At 41.7% G+C, this 12,463-nt stretch overlaps 1 protein-coding gene across 1 annotated transcript in view; it reads left to right on the top strand.

Moving 5' to 3' along the window:
- The window catches only part of PELI2 (pellino E3 ubiquitin protein ligase family member 2), a 72,948-nt gene that overhangs the window by 33,484 nt on the left and 27,001 nt on the right, over positions 1–12,463 (top strand). The window lies entirely within an intron of this gene.

Below are 12,463 nucleotides of genomic sequence, written 5' to 3'. Positions count from 1 at the left end.
AGTTGAGTTTTATGTTTTCTCTTTAAAATCCTTCCCAAGTCTCTGATACCCAAGGCAAAAGCCATGTGGACAGGGACTTGGAAAGCTGATTGTGTTTGGTTGTGTCTGAATGACAGTGGATAGTGGACTGGAAAAATCCAACATACCTTGTTGCCCAGACACACAGAATTTGATTATAGTATCCCCAAATCTGAAATACTCTCAATCCATCTGCTAGGCAACTATATTGCATTAAGAGAGGATCACCGCAGATTTAAGGACACATAAAGATAGTCTAAATGAAGGAACAATGTGGATGTGAAACTGAGTACTCAAATTAAGCTATTCACTCTTATACCGTGATGGCAATTTAATAATAGCTATTGGAATGTTACGAGTCCATGCAACAGCCAGCTGTACTTCATAAATTTCGAATGTTTTTCGCAATAAAATTCAAATGCTGGATCTAAACATGTTTGCAAGTATTTTTTATTTCTCATCTTACTAAGAGCAGACAGGAAAGTTGGGCTCCTTCTTAGAATCTGCAGAGGAGTTTAGAGGTCTGTCCTGCTGTCTGTCTGTGTAATGCCATTGGGAGGAGTTTAGATTAAAACTGAAAGGCTCAAGAAAAAAAATAGCTGTCTAAACATGATCTGGCATGGTATTCTGCAGTCACCGAAAGACACTGCTCTTCTGTTGAAAGGATGAGCTGAAATAGGGGAATCCTCAGTTCCTCTGCTGTAGGGGTTTAACAGATGACTAACTGTTGTTGGTTTATTCTTGCATTCATATCCTGCTTTTCTTAATACCTACTTGCTTAACAAAAAGGAACTTTGCAGTGTTTGCCTTCATCTTCAGAAACCTTATCTGGTAATTTTGTAAGGCATGGATGATGCCATGAGCAGAATCTTTCTTCATGGGACGTTGCCCATACTTCCGTAATGATGTCCCAGTTGAGGAAAGACTGGAGAGGTTCTGGGTTTCCCCTAGTGCAGACTGCATTATAGCTGACGGGTGTGAGGAAATTCACAATATGGCCGAGCAGCTTGAATCTAAAGCATACCTCCTCCCTCCCCATGCGTACTTGCTGAACTTGGCCATTCCTAATGTAAGATGTTGTTTTAGTTTGCTTTTCAATAAAACAAGACCTCCAAAGAGCCAAATAATAGGAAACTATTTCTGGAACACACACAGTGGTTCTGTATGATACTCACTCTGTAGAGGAACCTTGTTTGCGATGGAAATGCCGATATCTGTATCCTGGAAAGAAAGAGAATACTGATGATCTGAAATCTGTGATATGTAAACTGTATGTACATTTGTGAATTCAGATAGAAGAATATATAGATTTCCAGAATTGATGGAATGTTCTTTATAAAGAATAAATCTTTGTGATGTTATGGGAAATGATATATTTTTTAGCAGTTCTGATATAAGGCAAATGCACCAGAAAACCTACTCTCACAGATAAAAGGCTATTAATAATAATAATAATAATAATAATAATAATAATAATAATACTCTGCCGTTTTCCCTGACTCAGAGCAACTTACAGCTAAAAACATGCAGAAGGAGAATAATTAAAAAACAATTAAACATTAATAGAATTATCTATATCTATCTATCATCTATCTATCTATCTATCTATCATCTATCATCTATCTATATCTCATACAAATAATTACAATAAAAACAGCATGGAACCAGCCCTTTCATGAAAAGCAGTCTCTTCCCCAAACAGTGTTGGAACAAGAAAGTCTTCTCCTGCTGGCAGAAGGACAACAAGGAAGGAGAAAATCCATTGCGCATGAATGAGAGCCCAAAATGTGGTGCCTGTTTGAAATCCAGTTGGTTCTCTTCTCCCCACACCCCTGGACGACTCTACACCTTTCACTTCCTAGCTTCCCCAAAGGAACAATTACACCAGGAAATCTCATCCTTATTGGACTCTGGGTTCTTTCTGACAATCTGTTAACAGAATTTGCTAGATTGATGCATAATAATAAAAAATTATTATTATGTCAAAGGGAAAAATAACTATCAAACTTTTAGAAGACATCTGAAGGCAGCCCTGTTTAGGGAAGCTTTTAATATTTAAGAGGTTATTGTATTTTAGTGTTTTGTTGGAAGCTGCCCAGAGTGGCTGGGGAAACCCAGCTGGATGGGCGGGGTATAAATAATAAATAATAAATTATTATTATTATGATGTAAGTCCAAGACCATCTTGCAGTCTGCCTAGGAGTTCGTGATGGAATATTGTCTGAAAGGGAGTGGAGGAAGCAAGAAGAAAGAATGAAAAGTACCACAAATACCACAAAAAAATTAAAGAACTGGTTAAGAGAACTAGAAATCCTTTGGGATGTTTACATATGAAGCAAATGGCAATAAGCTTATTGTGGATTTCAGTTTCAAGTGCAAGTACTGTTCAGAGTGAGTGGGTGTATATTTTTGGGGGGTGGGGTATAGCAGGTAGAGTCTTAATAGTGAACAGGCACTGATTACAACTTGACCTCTGAAGAGCACATTTGAGGATCCGGTAATTTCTGAGGAAATGGGAGTTGTATATAAAGAAGTTCTGTGCCTGATATACTGTATACCCCCCCCCCAATTCCTACCGTGAAAAGCTAAACTGCGGCTTAAATTCGTGACCTTACAAAAATTGGCTTTTACGACATCACTGCTGAAATAGTCATACGGTAAAACGGAACGGGTGTGAGTGCCTGCGTAATTTTAAGGGAGCGGCTTATATTTGGGTATTGTCTCCCCCCCCCTTCAATTTTAAAGGTGTGGCTTATATTCAGGTGCGGCTTATATTCAGACCAATACGGTAAATGTTTCTGATGTTATCAGGTGATTTGGATAGATGATGCTGCTGCATTACTATTTCTTACTTGAGTTCTTTGCTGCACGCTTTTAGGTGGAGTGCACAGCTCTCTGAGAACACAGCATTCTTCATGTATAACTACTTGGGGTGATTTTTTTTCATATCCACAGTTCCATGTTGTAGGGTTATTCTCTTGGGAATCAGATACAACAAATTCTACTCTTTTGTACATGTGTATTGTCAAAATGAGGAATTAAGATCAGAGGAAAATTAACATTTCTCTGCACAAGCCTTGCTTGTTTGCACTCTCAGTTTTCATGAGGGTAACAGAAAGGGGAAATTGCACCCAATACCATATTTTCTAACATCTGGATTTCACAATAGCTAATCACTTTGCCAAAAGCCTGTTGAGAGTGCCAGAGGCACCTTGTTACCTAAAAACAGCTTCAACCTGATTACATATCATGCACCTTGAATTTAATATGCAGAATACTGGCTTTTGTGAGTACAAAGACAATAAAAGTTAAGTGAGATATGGTAATTAAAATCCTTTATTATTTTGCATTTCAGTGGAAATTGATGCCAGGTTCAACATAATTCTCTTGCACTTTCTTTGAACCCTTATGAAAGAGCTTTTGTGCTTTTTAAATCGCTGTGTAAGGTATGGTTTCTGGATGTCTGCCCAGAGAACAGTGATGAAATGGGTTACAGCTATTGCTGTTTCCAAAGTGCAAAAGCAGATTTGAATTTAAAAAAATAAATAATAAAATAAATTGAAAGATTTTTTCAGATAGCTTTTCTTGGAGCTTATGGAGCCTGAAACTAAATCAAGAGGGCCAGGAATTATTTTTGCATGTTCCATAGTCATATGATTTCCAAACTCAAATACAAAAGAACAAGAAACATGCTTTGTTCTTAGAAATAATTTCCAGACTACCGTAACATTAAAACTTTCGGTTCTGCTCTAGCTCTTTCAGCATTGACCTTTAGCATCTGCAAGAGACTAAATGCAATTCTCACTTTACAGAATATTAATGCATTCTGGCCTCTGTGTCATGTTCCTTTCTTAATGTCCGGCATGTATTTCTGAGTTGTTTGCCAAAACAAAAATTGCATTTTTCTGTTTATTCTGTCCTTAATCACCCGAAACCGCAAGACCTGATTATTGCAATGTGCTCTGTGTGGTGCTACCCTTGGGCCTGATCCAGAGGCTCTAGCTGGTGCAAATTGTTGCAGCTGAACTGTTGATGAAGACAGACTATCACCAGCACATGACCCAGGCACTCAAAATCTTGCACCAGCTGCTCATATGCAACTGGTCAAGATGGTTCTTGTATTAATTTACAAGGCCCTAGCAACTTGGGTCCAGGATACCTCAGGGACCACCTGATAACTTATATCTCTGCTCCAGTATAGAGGTATCTGGGGGAGTCACTGTTAGTGCTCCCCCATGACTCAGATGCACAGCTTGTAACTACAAGTAGCCATGCATTCAGTACTGTGGACCCAGTTTTGTGGAACTCTCTTCCAGTTGAACTTCAGAAAGCAGAACCTACATACACAGTGCTCTGTATTAATTAATTATCAAATTTCTATCCTTTTTATCATTCTGTTCAATGCACAGACATTAGGGGCTGTTGGGAGTGGTGCTGGCCGCTGCAGTTCTCCTCCATGCATGTGATAGATGCACAGAAGCAAACAAGTCTGCACTTTTCTTTGTAGGTTCTAAAATGTGTGTGAGCGCAAAAACACATGCCTGGATTTGGAGTAAACATATATTGTTACCGGGTGTTGGTAGTTGCTTGTCAGAAGTCAGTGTAGTGTAACCCAGTGCTTAGGTTAGTGCACAGCAGTGAGTGAAAGATAAAGGCTCATGCACTCCTGTACTATCTTTTCGATAATGTCAGCCCATCAACTGTGGTGAATGTTTAGGAATGTAAACAACAAGGGCTGTTTTGATAATGTCTTGTGAATAGTTGAACTTACAAAGCATGAAATGTGATGTGTTGGCTCAGATATTGAAATTGACCTAACTGAAAATGGGGTCTTCCTTCCAGATGGTTAGGACTCATTCTAAAACCACGTAATGCGGCCATCTTGATATGAAGCTAAACAGGTCTGAGTCTAGTCAAAGTCTGGATGGGAGACTGCTTCAGAACACTGTATGTGCTACATTTGTAAGTTTTGAGGAAGCATGGAATATAAACAAAATCTAGATAGAAAGAACCTGTCGGATTTATATTTTGAATTATTGCATTTGTTCTGCTTTCCGGACTCATGAGAGGCACCTGGAGAGCAGTGTCTTGGATATGTACCCTCTTAGGAAGATTGTGATCAGAGGGAATATCTCTGGTGTGCAGAATCATGATGCTGACCACCATCTTATGATTATATATAAGTGTAGATATGGTGGGGCTATATGCTTCCACCAGTTTTTGCATTCTGCACCAGCTGGAGCTTCAGAACCAGACGCAAGGGCAGCCCCATATGGAGAACATTGCAGTGATCCAGCCTAAAGGTTACCAAGGCATAGGCTACAGTGGTCAAGCTATCCCTGTCCAGGAACGGCCATAGCTGGTGAACCAGACAAAGGTGGTGCTTGCTCCTTCAGAGGAAGTGCAACCCCATTCAGAACAGGCAACTTGCCTGCCTTCTAAACATGGGAGCTAGCCACTCAAAGAGGCTCCATCTTCCCAGGATTTAAGCACAGTTTATTGGCCCTCATCTGGTCCATCACTTCATTCATACACCGATCCAGAGCTTTCACGCCTTCTCCTGATTCAGTTGTTATGGAGAAGTGGAGATGCGTGCCATCAGCGTACTGGTGACATCTTGCTCCAAAACTCCTAATGACTTCTCCCAGTGTCTTCATATAGATGTTAAATAGCACTGAGAGGAGGATAGTTCTCTGCGGAACACCAGAGGGGACCGAGGAACACTCACCCAGTCCTCCTATCTCGATACAGCCCTGAAGATATGAACAGAACCACCATAATACTGTGCCTCTGATACCCATCCTACTGGGCAGTCCAGGAGGAGAGAGACCATGGTCCATGGTATCAAAAGCCACTGAGAGATGGAGTGGAAGTAACAGGGTTGCACTCCCTCTGCCCCTCTCAAGATAAAGGCAGTCCATCAGGGCAACCAAGGCTAAGTTCTGAAGCTGGGTCTGAACCCAGATTGCAGTTGATTTAGATCATCAGTGTCATCCAGGAATACCTGCAGTTACTGAAATACATGTAAATGGGGGGTGGGGGGTGTCTGTCGTGTCAGACCATGAAACCAGAAGAAAATAGGCTTTACTTAATAGCAGCTAGACCAGCAGGAGGCCTTGAACTTTTAAAAAGGAGAAACAAGCCCCAGCCATTAGAAATGAGCTCACAATTTTGTGTTGAATATACATTTCAGAAAACAGATGTGGCCGAGGCAAAGAGAGACACCAAGGCAGGAAGGTGCAAGATAGATCTCTCTGACTTTTCGCTCTTCTATCATGTCATCAGTCACTGTCAGCAGTGTTTTTCTTGGGTTGAGATGACAAGCTGCCATCGGTTTCTTACTTATGTAAGCATCACAATAGTTTCCTTTGATCTGTATTTAGAGGGCTAAGTAAGTTATTTCTGCTGGTCTGCAATATCTTATTGTACTCTAGCATGACCAAGAAACTGAAGGCAACATGGGGCAGCCTAAATCTGATTGACTGGGTTGATAGGGGCAGGAAGCTGTTTAGTCCCCACCCCAACAGGTTTTCATAGTTGCCCACTTCTCTTTTCTTCCATTAACATGAATCACAATAGTTGTGATTCACTTGTGTTTCATTTAGTGATGTCCCTGTGGTGAAAGCAAAATCTGCTTCCCACCCAGGTAACTGGACATTCCATGATTCTATGGAGTGTGGTATGTCTGCATGTGTCTTTGTGCACAGGTAAATTGTATGTGGCCCATCTATCAAAATGATGAAAATTTCTAAGTATAAAAGCTAGCATCAAGAACTCTCATAGGAAATTGCTTTATAGCAGATAGGGGTGCTTGAACAGTTAAGTTTTGTGAATTCTGAGACAAATCGACCTGATCTGCGCCTGGACTAAAGTACACATTGGAACTTAGTCATTTACTGGCTTTTTCACTTCCTGAATGTTTCAAAGGAATTATTGACTTTTAAAAAAGTATCAAATACACTTAAAATGAATAAATGGAGAGAGAATATGTTTAGACATGTATGTTTTGAGAAAAATACATTTTAAGGTAAGTATTCAAATACAATGCAAATGTTCATGTGGATTTAAAAAACCTCACAGTTAGTATGAACATGGGAATATTGAGGAACACATGCAAAAGTAACATGGACTGGAAATAGATTTGCATTCCTAATACCAGGTCAGCCCATTTGTCCTTCTAGTCTTTTCTTGCATTGCCTACTCTAACTGGCAGCACCTTTCCATATTCTTAGGCAGAGGTGGGACTTCACACATGGCCCCTTCCATAAACTGTTATTACTCAAGTCATTAAGAGTAGAAAGGAGAGGTTATGTGCACAAGGTTGGGTGTGGGAAGAAAGAAACAGCCATCAAAATTGGCTCTTACTGTGCAGGAGCTCTTTCAGTCTTCACTCTTTTCCAAATCCTGAAGAACAAATTTGTAGGGGCTGTGGCCTCCCTGAGTAAAAGCACTCAGGTTGTACATTTTGGAGGTATTGATTGCAATTAGCAACATCCAACTCTAGGCAGATCTTCCCAAAGAGTGATGTGGAAGGAGCAGCATGTGTGGCTGTAGAAGTTACGAGTTGCCATGGACAGGACACAAAGGAATGATGGGAGGCACCAGCTGGTGAACTCCCAAGGGAAGAAGGCTTAGAGCCTGGGGATTGGTGGTGGGACAATGATGAGTGATCAGAGGGAGAAGATTTGGGAAGAGGAGGTGTCAGAAGCCAAAGAGGTAATAAGGTTTAATGGGCAAGGAGAATCTGGCAGAGAGAAGTCCAGAATTGGACGCAGAAGCTAAAGCAGGAGAGGAGAGAGGCCAAGAGGCAGAGATGAGTCAGACTGGTAAAGAAGAGGTGTCTTGCCTTCTAAGCTCCCCTCCCCCTAGTCTCCCAAGACCAGGAGAGGTATGAAGTGATAGGAGCAAAGGCAGGCACACTGGCATAGTCTCAGATGGCTTGGGAAAGTTCCAGGAGAGGAGGAGACTTAGGCTGCTGTGGGAAGGCGGGGACCTCCTGTCTCCACAACTGCCTCATAGGAGCAAGACTTGCTACCAAAGAAGACTTGCTGTTCTCATTAGGCCTGGCACTCCTGAGCAGAGCCTGTTTCTTCTAATAGAGAATTAATTTCACTTTATGTGATTTATTGCTGGCTCACACCTGACACTAGTAGGCTAGTCTGTTTGATTGGGGTTGGAACCAGGGGCCCCCATGCCCTTTTCATTTACAGAGTGCTCCTGTAGGAAAACTATTAAAACAAATAATCTTTGGCATTGCTTAATTAAGTTAAACTGAAATTGGGACCTTTCAGTACCAATATTTCTGGTTATATTTCCTTCCTGTTGAAGTGGCGTGGGAGAGAAGAAAAAGATGATTTTTTTCAAGTGTCCCTCTTGTGAGGCAGTGTGAGGAGGGCAATGTTTAGCTTCCAAAGTCCTTAAAATACACTTTGCTCTGTATTTCCCATTATTTGCTGGTGAAGATTGCATTTTTTCCCAGTGACAAAATATTGTTGTGTTTAAATGCTGGCCAAATGTGATACTGCTGCCATAGGAACATCATCCTTCAGGGAGAATGTCCTTTTTCTTAAGTAACAGCTGCACATTTATTCCAACGGTACATGAAGCATGCTTCTTAATATTTAAACCAATAAAATATCAGGTAAAGGTGTTCTCGGGACGCGGGTGGCACTGTGGGTAAAACCTCAGCGCCTAGGACTTGCCAATCGCATGGTCGGCGGTTCGAATCCCTGCGGCGGGGTGAGCTCCTGTCGTTCGGTCCCAGCTCCTGCCCACCTAGCAGTTCGAAAGCACCCTTAAGTGCAAGTAGATAAATAGGTACCGCTTTATAGCGGAAAGGTAAATGGCGTTTCCGTGTGCTGCCCTCGTGCCGGTTCGCCAGAGCAGCTTCGTCACGCTGGCCACGTGACCCGGAAGTGTCTGCGGACAGCGCTGGCTCCCGGCCTCTTAAGTGAGATGAGCGCACAACCCTAGAGTTTGTCAAGACTGGCCCGTACGGGCAGGGGTACCTTTACCTTTTTAAAGGTGTTCTCAGTGGCTTTTCCTGCATTGCTGTTCTGCCAGATATGGGCCAGTGCTGGTGTGTTTCAGTTCTCAGGTGCATTTTGCATGGGGCTTCTCAGCTCAGGAGAAACAGAGGCTTTAGATCCACGCTCTTGGGTTGCTCGCAGAGGTGGTGGTGGATAAAGTGGTACCTTGGTTCCCCAACGACTTAGTTGTCTAACAAATCAGCTTTTGATTGCTGCAAACTTGGAAGTAAGTGTTCTGGTTTGCAAACGTTTTTCGGAAGCCTAACGTCCAATGCGGTTTCCGATTGAGTGCAGGAAGCTCCTGCAACCAATCGGAAACCGTGCCTTGGTTTTTGAACAGTTCTGGGAGTCGAAAGGACTCCGGGAACGGATTAAGTTCAAGAACAAAGGTCCCACTGTACTTGAAATTCCAACCGCATTTTTGGATTCTCAGGCCTTGCTTTATCCTACAAAGGGTGCATTCATCATCCAGTTGGAAGTCAATGGTGGAACTCTTTACTGAGATGTCTCGATGAAAATTACATTCAACACCATTCTCATGTAATTGTTTCCCTTCTCTTAGCATTCACAGTGCCTTGAAGTTTTTATATGTGCAGTTTTTTATTATGTATTTCCATTTAGGCATTCTATAGTGAGGCACTATCGGTCTTCCTCTTGTCTTAAATAAAACAGCTGGAAATGGCACTTAAGGCTTTTCTGACCCCCCCCCCCTCACTGTTCTTCACTTGATCAAAGTGTGTTTGGAGGTCATCTATATTCTCAGTTTCTTCATCTTCCTGAACTTTCCTGATTGAAAGCTAACCTGTTGGTAAAATGTCATAATCTTTGGCCTCTTACATGTGCATTAAACATCTCTTGAACTTGGAGAGGTTAAGAGCCAAACTACGGTAGTTGTTTCCTTAGTACATAGCAGGTAGCCACTCATTTTGTCCTCAAAGAATTACAGGACTTGAGGAACAGGATTCTTTCTAATAAGCCAGTATACAAGAAAGGGAGACTTCTTCTTTACTCCCCCTTTATGATCAGAACGGAGATTCCCACCCCACACCTCGGGACTAGGAGTTATAGAGAAAGGTCCCAATTTTTCTTTGTTGAGAAAAATGCTGCAGCGTTTGTAGGTGGACTTCTGCAACTTTAACATGTTGATCTAATAATAATAATAATAATAAAATAAATAAATAAATAATGTAATAAAATTATGTCTAAAACAGTCTGTGCTTGAAACTCTCTTTCTCTTTCTCTGGACCAGAACCTATAGTTTGTGTCAAGTGAAGAAAAGTGGGTTAAATTCCAAAAGCTTTTCTGTACAAAATTTGAACACAGGCAAGAAATCTTGGGGAAAGGATTATCAGTTGGTGGGTCATCTCCAGGTATGAGCAAAAACTGCTCGTCTTGGAAGTTTCCTCTGCAATCATATGAGCTAAAATGCATGTGTGTTTATCCTTTCCCGATATCCATAGTGTATGCAGTTATTGCATTGTCTGGGTGTGCTGTATCTAAATGGCAAGTTCTGCTTCTAATCTCTACGTATTTTATTTTATTTTTGTAAAACCCGCACACATACGATTGTTCTCAAAGAGGGTTTCCAACTGCGCAGAAAGTATTCTGTGTAATTATACTTGTATGCATGGGGTATTCTTTGACCTTACTGTGAACACATGTATGTGGGGTGATGGAACCTGCTGTAATACTGCCCCCCACATTAATTATTATAGGCAAAATTGTTTTATGCTATATTGTGAAATCTCTTTGAGATGCTTCATGGGAAGTGATTTATAAAGAAATATAATAATGAACATTTGAAATGGGCTTTGATTTCAACTCTGTTGGCATTGTGAAAGGCAAATGGCCGCTCTCCAATGGATTTCACATTCCATGGTCTGCAGCCTTCTTGTGGTCATGCAGATTTCTGGATGTAGAGAGGGAATAATACTTGGGCGCTTAATAATTTTATTTATTATTTCTTTCTGGCTTCTTGTCCCCCTTTGCTTAAAATAGAAACCAGAAGGCTGTCTCTTTCTCTAAAAGATCACAACTAAGCATGAGAAAATAGCTTGAGTAAAAAGGCATGTAACATGTAACACCAATGGTTCCTCATGGAGGATTGGGTTGATTGGGAGTCAACAGTGGAAAGTATGATAGGAGCTAGAACCCAGGAAGGCCCAGGCAACAGCTTGCCACATTGCATTAAAAACCACTTTCTGGTTAATTGAACAGAACTAGACATTTTAATTGTTTAAAGTCTCCTAGAATACAGCGGTGCCAACAAAGGTCCGTATAGTAAAAGCTATGGTTTTCCCAGGAGTGATGTATGGAAGTGAGAGCTGGACCATAAAGAAGGCTGATCACCGAAGAATTGATGCTTTTGAATTATGGTACTGGAGGAGACTCTTGAGAGTCCCATGGACTGCAAGAAGATCAAACCTCTCCATTCTGAAGGAAATCAGCCCTGAGTGCTCACTGGAAGGACAGATCCTGAAGCTGAGGCTCCAAGACTTTGGCCACCTCATGAGAAGAGAAGACTCCCTGGAAAGACCCTGATGTTGGGAAAGATGGAGGGCACAAGGAGAAGGGGATGAGAGAGGACGAGGTGGTTGGATAGTGTTCTCGAAGCTACCAGCATGAGTTTGACCAAACTGCAGGAGGCAGTGGAAGACAGGAGTGCCTGGTGTGCTCTGGTCCATGGGGTCACGAAGAGTCGGACACGACTAAACGACTAAACAGCAACAATAGAATACAGCGGTACCTTGGAAGTTTGGGAACCAATTGGATGATGGGAATTGTAGTTTCAAAACATCTGGAGGGCCAAGGTTGAGGAAGCCTGTTATAGAAGAACCAAAGCACCCCACAGAACTAGTGTTGGTGCAACTGGATCATAGTTAAGAATTGCTTGGTGCCAGATTTGTGGCACTCTTGAGTTGGCATCTTCATATATGAAACTGAGATGGCATCATAAGAACTTTGGCCTTGGGCAGATAGGTTAGTGAGACTGGACTAACCCTTGCAGAATCCATGCTAGTTCTGCTCTGGCAAGACTTATTCTATCTTTAATAATGTTTCCACCAGTTTCCTTGATCCCTTTTAAAACTCAGTGTTAATTTAGCCACTGGCCAGTCCTTGGATATAGAGCTTATTTTATTAGAAGACCAGCAATTTCTTCTTCTTTTTTAATTCTTTAAGAACTCCTAGGTGAATGTCTTCTGGATTTGGTTCCCCTCGCCCTGCTGTTATTAATTTGCCAGCTCAGGGCAGTGTTAACAATTAGCCAGGCACCAAGCGCAGGTCCATTTGTGACCATGCGGACCTCTCTGGATGCCAAGCGACTGATGTCTCCATCAAGCAGAAGAGCTTATTTATTGCATTTATCTCCCACCTTTTTCTTCAACGACCCTCCAACGACCCTGTGAGGTAGGTTA

This window comes from Podarcis raffonei, chromosome 1, assembly GCF_027172205.1.
Source record: "Podarcis raffonei isolate rPodRaf1 chromosome 1, rPodRaf1.pri, whole genome shotgun sequence".
NCBI lineage: Eukaryota > Metazoa > Chordata > Lepidosauria > Squamata > Lacertidae > Podarcis > Podarcis raffonei.
Note: the sequence above shows the minus strand (reverse complement) of the source record. Positions and strands in the feature narration are given on the sequence as shown.